Genomic DNA, 11,208 nt, shown 5'->3' with positions numbered 1-11,208 from the left:
GGCAACTGATAACCCACAAGTATAGGGGATCGCAACATTTTTCGAGGGTAGAGTATTCAACCCAAATTTATTGACTCGACACAAGGGGAGCCAAAGAATGCTCTCAAGTATTAGCAGCTGAGTTGTCAATTCAACCACACTTGGAAACTTAATATCTGCAGCAAAGTATTTAGTAGCAAAGTAATATGATAGTAGTGGTAACGGTAACAAAAGGTAGCGGTAGTAAAAGCAATGTTTTTGGTATTTTGTAGTGATGATAGCAATAGCAACGGAAAGTAAATAACCGAAGAACAATATATGGAAAGCTCGACGGCAATGGATCGGTGACACAGAACTAGCTCCAGTTCGTCAACGTAATGTAGGCATGTATTCCGAATATAGTCATATGTGCTTATGGAAAAGAACTTGCATGCCATCTTTTGTCCTACCCTCCTGTGGCAGCGGGGTCCTTATGGAAACTAAGGGATATTAAGGCCTCCTTTTAATAGAGAACCAGAACAAAGCATTAACACAAAGTGAATACATGAACTCCTCAAACTACGGTCATCACCGATAAGTATCCCGATTATTGTCACTTCGGGGTTAACGGGTCATAACACATAATAGGTGACTATAGACTTGCAAGATAGGATCAAGAACACTCATATGTTGATGAAAACATAATAGGTTCAGATCTGAAATCATGGCACTCGGGACCTAGTGACAAGCATTAAGCATAGCAAAGTCATAGCAACATCAATCTCAGAACATAGTGGACACTAGGGATCAAACCCTAACAAAACTAACTCGATTACATGATAGATCCCATCCAACCCATCACAGTCCAGCAAGCCTACAATGGAATTACTCACGCACGGCGGTGAGAATCATGAAATTGGTGATGGAGGATGGTTGATGATGACGATGGTGATGGATTCCCCTCTCCGGAGCCCCAAACGGAGTCCAGATCAGCAATCCCGAGAGGTTATAGGCTTGGCAGCAGCTCCGTATCGTAAAACGCGATGATTTCTTCTCTCTGATTTTTTTCTCCCTGAAACACAATATATGGAGTTGGAGTGGGAGTAGGAGAGGCAACAGGGGGCCCACGAGGTAGGGGGCGCGCCCTAGGGGGGCAGGCGCGCCCCCACCCTCGTGGACAGGTGGTGGGCCCCCTGGCCTTCATCTTTTGCAGGTATTTTTCATATTTTCTGAAAAGTTGCTCCGTGAAGTTTCAGGTCATTCCGAGAACGTTTGCTCCTGCACATAAATAACACCATGGTAATTCTGCTGAAAACAGCGTCAGTCCGGGTTAGTTCCATTCAAATCATGCAAGCTAGAGTCCAAAACAACGGCAAAAGTGTTTGGAAAAGTAGATACGTTGGAGACGTATCAACTCCCCCAAGCTTAAACCTTTGCTTGTCCTCAAGCAATTCAGTTGACAAACTAAAAGTGATAAAGAAAAACTTTTACAAACTTAGTTTGCTCTTGTTGTCGTAAATATGTAAAGCCAGCATTCAAGTTTTCAGCAAATATTATAACTAACCACATTTGCAATAACGCATAGGTCTCAAGTTTACTCATATCAATAGCATAATCAACGAGCGAGCCATAATAATAAATCTCGGATGACAACACTTCCTCAAAACATAATATGATATAACAAGAAGGTATCTCGCTAGCCCTTTCTGATGCGCAAAACATAAATGCAGAGCACCTTTAAAGACCAAGGACTAACTAGACATTGTAATTCATGGTAAAAGAGATCCGGTCAAGTCATACTCAATGTAGACTAACAATAATGAATGCAAATGACAGCGGTGCTCTCCAACTGGTGCTTTTTAATAAGAGGATGATGACTCGGCATAAAAGTAAATAGATAGGCCCTTCACAGAAGGAAGCAGGGATTTGTAGAGGTGCCAGAGCTCGGTTTTGAAATAGAGGTGAATAATATTTTGAGCGGTATACTTTCATTGTCAACATAACAACCAAGAGATGGTGATATCTTCCATGCTACACACATTATAGGCGGTTCCCAAACAGAATGGTAAAGTTTATACTCCCCCTTCCACCAACAAGCATCAATCCATGGCTTGCTCGAAACAACGAGTGCCTCCAACTAACAAGAGTCCCAGGGGGAGTTTTGTTTGCAATTATTTTGATTTAGTTTGCATAAAGCATGGGACTGGGCATCCCGGTGACCAGCCATTTATCTCATGAGTGAGGAGCGGAGTCCACTCCTCTTTGAGAATAACCCGCCTAACTGGAAGATACGGACAACCCTAGTTGATACATGAGCTATTCGAGCATACAAAACAGGATATTTATTTGAAGGTTCAGAGTTTGGCACATACAAATTTACTTGGAACGACAGGTAGATACCGTATATAGGTAGGTATAGTGGACTCATGTGGAATAACTTTGGGGTTTAAGGGATTGGATGCACAAGCAGTATTCCCGCTTAGTACAGGTGAAGGCTAGCAAAAGACTGGGAAGCGACCAGCTAGAGAGCGACAACAATCATGAACATGCATTAAAATTAATCAACACCGAATGCGAGCATGAGTAGGATATAATCCACCATGAACATAAATATCGTGAAGGCTATGTTGATTTTGTTTCAACTACATGTGTCGGGTGGTAGGTGCGACATATGCCAACGGGTGGCTTATCATTGTGGGAGCCAATAAGACGTCGCCGGTGCCTGGAAGCGGGATGAGGCGAAGACATGCACGCCGGCGATCTTACCCAGCTTCGGGGCTCTCCGTGGAGATAATACCCCTACTGCTACTCTGCGGGGTCTCCGCATGATCACTAGATGAACAAGTAGCTACACGATGCTCCTTGAGCTGTTCGGCGAGAGGAGGAAGAAGGGAACTGCTCGCTCTCTTCTCCTCCCTATGTGATGTCTAAAACTAGTAGGGATCAACCCTTTGCGTGGGTGTCCCGGGGGGTTTATATAGGCCTACCCCCCGGGGATACAATGGTAATCCGGCTGGGCGTGGGGCCCAGCTGTCTGTGTCTACACTCGCCGGCTTCTGCGCCGGCTGGTGGGGCCCGCCGGCTGGTGGGTCCCGCCGGCTACCGGCTCCTTGGTCGACAGGCAGGCCCCACTGTCCAGGGCCCTATCGGTGGCTGGTTACTGTTGCTCAATCCAGGTGACGAGGGCTTCGCCGAGGTGGGCGTGGCTACAAGGCCGCTATCCGGCGGGTGATCGTTGTAGCCTCACCGCGTCTTGTCTCCTAAATGGGGCGTCTCCTTCGAGGGAGGTGGCAAGCCGGCTGTGGAGAGCCGGCTCTGTCTTGGGCCGACTGGGGGAGGCCTGGCCGCCTTCGGGTGTCTCTCTGCCTGAAGGGGCCCACCGCCCATGGGCCACACTGGCAGCCCGTCATGGATGACATCAGGGTCAACGTGGCAACAGTGCCGCACCGGACGGGTCATGGCCACCCGTACGGCGCACTGTGCCAGGCGTGCTCCGTGATTCGAGGGTGGCAGGCTTTACTGTAGCCACGCCCCGTCACATTGCCGTTATGTGGATGCAGACTTCGAGGGTACGATCTTGACCGCTTTATGGAAGCCGGCTTCTTGGAGTTGGCCTTCTTGCGGCCGGCTTCTCGGAGCCGGCCCTCCCGTGGCTTTCTTCATGATGGCTAAAGTCGGGTCGCCTTTCGATAGCCGGCCTGGGAGACGGCCGGCAAGGGGAAGGCGGCCCCATGTCTTGGATTCTTGAGGGCCGAATCGGCTCGTAATTTTTTCAGAAGGGCCAGGGGGAGCCGGCTAGGCTACCCATGGTTATTTACTCCGTTAGTAGTCCCCAAAGCTGATCGACCTTCGAGGCTGACAAAGGGACGAGAAGCTCGGTCAGCTTCCTATCCTGAGGGGCCGGCTGTGCTTGTGCGCGCCGTCTTCAGAAAGCCCCGTTTCTCGTAGGCGGGAACGCGGGTCGGTCTGCGAGCTGACCGCATGCCATCCCGCGGGCCACGTGGCAAGGAAATCCTGCCAGTGCACGCGCATGACGGGACGCCGCCGCAGGCCCGGGCCCGCCACTCCTAGGCCTCGGCCCGAGCGTGGATCTTCTGCGGCCCACGCGGACCGCTCGCCTTCCCGCAGCGGTTTTATTACGCCATCAGGGCGCAATAATCGCGGGACGTGGGGGAGTGGGCGCAGTTGATCCGCACGTTCCCCCACGCCACGCCTCCTCGGCTCCACCGCGCGGGTCTATAAGTAGGGGGAGGAGGGGGAGCGGCAGATGCCCGCACGCTCTCCCTCGCTCCGCCCCTTCTCGCCTTCCTTCTTCTTTCCGCCGCCGCAGCTACCCATTGCCGCGCGGTTCCGCCGTCGGACCTCTCAGTCCCTTTGATCCCGCCATAGCAGGGTCATGCGCGTCTCCGCCGTCGCATCGTCTTGCTCCTCGCCGCATCGCTCCCATGGCGCTGTCGAGCTCGTGGGATGGCTCCAACGTCCACGAGGGCCACGTCGAGTTCCTGTTGGGGAACGTTGCAGAAAATTAAAATTTTTCCTACGGTTTCACCAAGATCCATCTATGAGTTCATCTAAGCAACGAGTCTAGGGAGAGAGTTTGCATCTACATACCACTTGTAGATCGCGTGCGGAAGCTTGCAAGGTGATGATGTAGTCGTACTCGACGTGATCCAAATCACCGATGACCAGCGCCGAACAGACGGCACCTCCGCGTTCAACACACGTACGGGACGGGAGACGTCTCCTCCTTCTTGATCCAGCAAGGGGGAAGGAGAGGTTGATGAAGATCCAGCAGCACGACGGCGTGGTGGTGGATGCAGGGCGTCACAGCAGCAGGGCTTCGCCGAGACTACGAGGGAGAGACGTAACGGGGGGAGAGGGGGAGGCGCCAGGGGCTGGTGTGTTGAGTCCCTCCTCTCCCCCACTATATATAGGGGTGCCAGGGGGGCGCCGGCCCTAGTAGATGAGATCTACTAGGGGGGCGGCGGCCTAGGGGAGGTTTCCCTCCCCCCCAAGGCACCTAGGGGTGCCTTCCACCACTAGGACTCCTCCTAGGGGGAAACCCTAGGCGCATGGGCCTATAGGGGCTGGTGCCCTTGGCCCATGATGGCCAAGGCGCACCACCTACAGCCCATGTGGCCCCCCGGGACAGGTGGCCCCACCCGGTGGACCCCCGGGACCCTTCCGGTGGTCCCGGTACAATACCGATAACCCCGAAACTTGTCCCGATGCCCGAAATAGCACTTCCTTTACCTTCGGACCATTCCGGAACTCCTCGTGACGTCCGGGATCTCATCCGGGACTCCGAACAACATTCGGGTTTCTGCATATACATATCTTCATAACCCTAGCGTCACCGAACCTTAAGTGTGTAGACCTTACGGGTTCGGGAGACATGTAGACATGACCGAGACGCTCTCAGTCAATAACCATCAGCGGGATCTGGATACCCATGATGACTCCCACATGCTCCTCGATGTTGTCATCGGATGAACCACTATGTCGAGGATTCGAGCAAACCCTGTATGCAATTCCCTTTGTCAATCGGTACGTTACTTGCCCGAGACTCGATCGTCGGTATCCCAATACCTTGTTCAGTCTCGTTACCGGCAAGTCACTTTACTCGTACAGTAATGCATGATCCCGTGTACAACACCTTGGTCACATTGAGCTCAATATGATGATGCATTACCGAGTGGGCCCAGAGATACCTCTCCGTCATACGGAGTGACAAATCCCAGTCTCGATCCGTGTCAACCCAACAGCTACTTTCGGAGGTACCTGTAATGCACCTTTATAGTCACCCAGTTACGTTGTGACGTTTGATACACCCAAGGCACTCTTACGGTATCCGGGAGTTACACGATCTCATGGTCGAAGGAAGAGATACTTGACACTTGCAAAGCTCTAGCAAAACGAACTACACGATCTTTTATGCTATGCTTAGGATTGGGTCTTGTCCATCACATCATTCTCCTAATGATGTGATCCCGTTATCAACGACATCCAATGTCCATAGTCAGGAAACCATGACTATCTGTTGATCACAACGAGCTGGTCAACTAGAGGCTTACCAGGGACATAGTGTGGTCTAAGTATTCACACGTGTATTACGATTTCCGGATAATACAGTTATAGCATGAATAAAAGACAATTATCATGAACAATGAAATATAATAATACTTTTATTATTGCCTCTAGGGCATATTTCCAACAGTCTCCCACTTGCACTAGAGTCACTAATCTAGTTACATTGTGATGAATCGAACACCCATAGAGTTCTGGTGTTGATCATGTTTTGCACGCTAGAGAGGTTTAGTCAGCGGATCTGCGACATTCAGATCCGTGTGCACTTTGCGAATCTCTATGTCTCCATCTTGAACATTTTCACGGATGGAGTTGAAACGACGCTTGATGTGCCTGGTCTTCTTGTGAAACCTGGGCTCCTTTGCGAGGGCAATAGCTCCAGTGTTGTCACAGAAGAGTTTGATCGGCCCCGACGCATTGGGTATGACTCCTAGGTCGGTGATGAACTCCTTCACCCAAATCGCTTCATGTGCTGCCTCCGAGGCTGCCATGTACTCCGCTTCACACGTAGATCCCGCCACGACGCTCTGCTTGCAGCTGCACCAGCTTACTGCTCCACCATTCAACATATACACGTATCCGGTTTGTGACTTAGAGTCATCCAGATCTGAGTCGAAGCTAGCGTCGACGTAACCCTTTACGACGAGCTCTTCGTCTCCTCCATAAACGAGAAACATGTCCTTTGTCCTTTTCAGGTACTTCAGGATATTCTTGACCGCTGTCCAGTGTTCCTTGCCGGGATTACTTTGGTATCTTGCTACCAAACTTACGGTAAGGTTTACATCGGGTCTGGTACACAGCATGGCATACATAATAGATTCTATGGCTGAAGCATAGGGGATGACACTCATCTCTTCTTTATCTTTTGCCTTGGTCGGTGACTGAGCTGAGCTCAGTCTCATACCTTGTAACATAGGCAAGAACCCCTTCTTGGACTGATCCATTCTGAATCTCTTCAAAATCTTATCAAGGTATGTGCTTTGTGAAAGACCTATGAGGCGTCTCGATCTATCTCTATAGATCTTGATGCCTAATATATAAGCAGCTTCTCCAAGGTCCTTCATTGAAAAACACTTATTCAAGTAGGCCTTAATGCTGTCCAGAAATTCTATATTATTTCCCATCAGGAGTATGTCATCTACATATAATATGAGAAATGCTACAGAGCTCCCACTCACTTTCTTGTAAACGCAGGCTTCTCCATAAGTCTGCATAAACCCAAACGCTTTGATCATCTCATCAAAGCGAATGTTCCAACTCCGAGATGCTTGCACCAGTCCATAAATGGATCGCTGGAGCTTGCATACTTTGTTAGCGTTCCGAGGATCGACAAAACCTTCCGTCTGCATCATATACAGTTCTTCCTTAAGATGCCCGTTAAGGAATGCTGTTTTGACGTCCATCTGCCATATCTCATAATCATAGTATGCGGCAATTGCTAACATGATTCGGACGGACTTTAGCTTCGCTACGGGAGAGAATGTCTCGTCATAGTCAATCCCTTGAACCTGTCGATAACCCTTAGCGACAAGTCGAGCTTTATAGATGGTAACATTACCATCCGCGTCCGTCTTCTTCTTAAAGATCCATTTGTTTTCTATCGCTCGCCGATCATCGGGCAAGTCTGTCAAAGTCCATACTTTGTTTTCATACATGGATTCTATCTTGGATTTCATGGCTTCAAGCCATTTGTTGGAATCCGGGCCCGCCATTGCTTCTTCATAGTTCGAAGGTTCATTGTTGTCTAACAACATGATTTCCAGGACAGGGTTGCCGTACCACTCTGGTGCGGAACGTGTCCTTGTGGACCTACGAAGTTCAGCAGTAACTTGATCCGAAGTACCTTGATCATTATCATGGTTTTCCTCTTCAGTTGGTGTGGGCATCACAGGAACGGTTTCCTGTGTTGCGTCACTATCCCGCTCAAGAGGTAGTACTTCATCGAGTTCTACTTTCCTCCCACTTACTTCTTTCGAGAGAAACTCTTTTTCCAGAAAGCATCCGTTCTTGGCAACAAAGATCTTGCCTTAGGATCTTAAGTAGAAGGTATACCCTACAGTTTCCTTAGGGTATCCTATGAATACGCATTTTTCCGACTTGGGTTCGAGCTTTTCAGGTTGAAGTTTCTTGACATAAGCTTCGCATCCCCAAACTTTTAGAAACGACAGCTTAGGTTTCTTTCCAAACCATAATTCATACGGTGTCGTCTCAACGGATTTAGACGGTGCCCTATTTAAAGTGAATGTAGCTGTCTCTAGAGCGTATCCCCAAAATGATAGCGGTAAATTGGTAAGAGACATCATAGACCGCACCATATCCAATAGAGTGCGATTACGACGTTCGGACACACCGTTTTGCTGAGGTGTTCCAGGCGGCGTGAGCTGTGAAACGATTCCACATTTCTTTAAGTGTGTACCAAATTCGTGACTTAAGTATTCTCCTCCACGATCTGATCGTAAGAATTTTATCTTTCGGTCACGTTGATTCTCCACCTCATTTTGAAATTCCTTGAACTTTTCAAAGGTCTCAGACTTGTGTTTCATTAAGTAGACATACCCATATCTACTCAAGTCATCTGTGAGAGTGAGAACATAACGATATCCTCCGCGAGCCTCAACGCTCATTGGACCGCACACATCGGTATGTATGATTTCCAACAAGTTGTTTGCTCGCTCCATTGTTCCGGAGAACGGAGTCTTGGTCATTTTGCCCAAAAGGCATGGTTCGCACGTGTCAAACGATTCATAATCAAGAGACTCTAAAAGTCCATCGGCATGGCGCTTCTTCATGCGCTTGACACCAATGTGACCAAGGCGGCAGCCACAAGTATGTGGGACTATCGTTATCAACTTTAAATCTTTTGGCATCTACACTATGAACATGTGTAATATTACGCTCGAGATTCATTAAGAATAAACCATTGACCATCGGAGCATGACCATAAAACATATCTCTCATATAAATCGAACAACCATTATTCTCAGACTTAAATGAGTAGCCATCTCGTATTAAACGAGATCCAGATACAATGTTCATGCTCAAACTTGGCACTAAATAACAATTATTAAGGTTCAAAACTAATCCCGTAGGTAAATGTAGAGGCAGCGTGCCGACGGCGATCACATCGACTCTGGAACCATTCCCGACGCGCATCGTCACCTCGTCCTTCGCCAGTCTCCGTTTATTCCGCAGCTCCTGCTGTGAGTTACAAATATGAGCAACAGCACCGGTATCAAATACCCAGGAGTTACTACGAGTACTGGTAAGGTACACATCAATCACATGTATATCAAATATACCTTTGGTGTTGCCGGCCTTCTTATCCGCTAAGTATTTGGGCCAGTTCCGCTTCCAGTGACCCTTCCCCTTGCAATAAAAGCACTCAGTCTCAGGCTTGGGTCCATTCTTTGACTTCTTCCCGGTAACTGGCTTACCAGGCGCGGCAACATCTTTGCCGTCCTTCTTGAAGTTCTTCTTACCCTTGCCCTTCTTGAACTTAGTGGTCTTATTGACCATCAACACTTGATGTTCCTTTTTGATTTCAGCCTCTGCTGACTTCAGCATCGAGAACACTTCAGGAATGGTCTTTTCCATTCCCTGCATGTTGTAGTTCATCACAAAGCTCTTGTAGCTTGGTTGGAGCGACTGGAGGATTCTGTCAATGACCGCCTCATCTGGGAGGTTAATGTTCAGCTGGGTCATACGGTTGTGCAACCCAGACATCTTCAGGATGTGCTCACTGACAGAATTGTTCTCCTCCATCTTACAACTGTAGAACTTGTCGGAGACATCATATCTCTCGACCCGGGCATGAGCTTGAAAAACTAGTTTCAGCTCTTCGAACATCTCATATGCTCCGTGATGCTCAAAACGCTTTTGGAGCCCCGGTTCTAAGCTGTAAAGCATGCCGCACTGAACGAGGGAGTAATCATCAGCGCGAGACTGCCAAGCATTCATAATGTCTTGGTTCTCTGGGACGGGAGCGTCACCTAGCGGTCCTTCTAGGACATATTGTTTCCTGGCAGCTATGAGGATGATCCTCAGGTTCCGGACCCAGTCCGTATAGTTGCTGCCATCATCTTTCAGCTTGGTTTTCTCTAGGAACGCGTTGAAGTTCATGTTGACATTAGCGTTGGCCATTGATCTACAAGACATATTTGCAAAGGTTTTAGACTACGTTCATGATAATAAAGTTCTAATCAAATTATGAACTCCCACTTAGATTAGACATCCCTTTAGTCATCTAAGTGTTACACGATCCGAGTCGACTAGTCCGTGTCCGATCATCACGTGAGACGGACTAGTCATCGTCGGTGAACATTTTCATGTTGATCGTATCTTCCATACGACTCGTGTACGACCTTTCGGTCTCCGTGTTCCGAGGCCATGTCTGCACATGCTAGGCTCGTCAAGTTAACCCTAAGTGTTTTTTCTGTGTAAAACTGTCTTACACCCGTTGTATGTGAACGTAAGAATCCATCACACCCGATCATCACGTGGTGCTTAGAAACGACGAACTGTAGCAACGGTGCACAGTTAGGGGAGAACACTTCTTGAAATTTTATAAGGGATCATCTTATTTACTACCGTCGTCCTAAGTAAACAAGATGCATAATACATAATAAACATCACATGCAATTATATAGTTGTGACATGATATGGCCAATATCATATAGCTCCATTGATCTTCATCTTCGGGGCTCCATGATCATCTTGTCACCGGCTTGACACCATGATCTCCATCATCATGATCTCCATCATCGTGTCTTCATGAAGTTGTCACGCCAACGACTACTTCTACTTCTATGACTAATGTTTAGCAATAAAGTAAAGTAGTTTACATGACGTTATTCAATGACACGCAGGTCATACAAAAAAATAATGACAACTCCTATGGCTCCTGCCGGTTGTCATACTCATCGACATGCAAGTCGTGAATCCTATTACAAAGAACATGATCTCATACATCACAATTCATCATTCATCACAACTTCTGGCCATATCACATCACATGATCAATCGCTGCAAAAACAAGTTAGACGTCCTCTAATTGTTGTTGCATCTTTTACGTGGCTGCAATTGGGTTCTAGCAAGAACGTTTTCTTACCTACGAATCACCACAACGTGATTTTGTCAACTTCTATTTACCCTTCATAAGGGCCC

Source organism: Triticum aestivum, chromosome 5A, assembly GCF_018294505.1.
Source record: "Triticum aestivum cultivar Chinese Spring chromosome 5A, IWGSC CS RefSeq v2.1, whole genome shotgun sequence".
NCBI classification, from domain to species: Eukaryota; Viridiplantae; Streptophyta; class Magnoliopsida; order Poales; family Poaceae; genus Triticum; species Triticum aestivum.
This window is presented reverse-complemented; position numbering follows the sequence as displayed.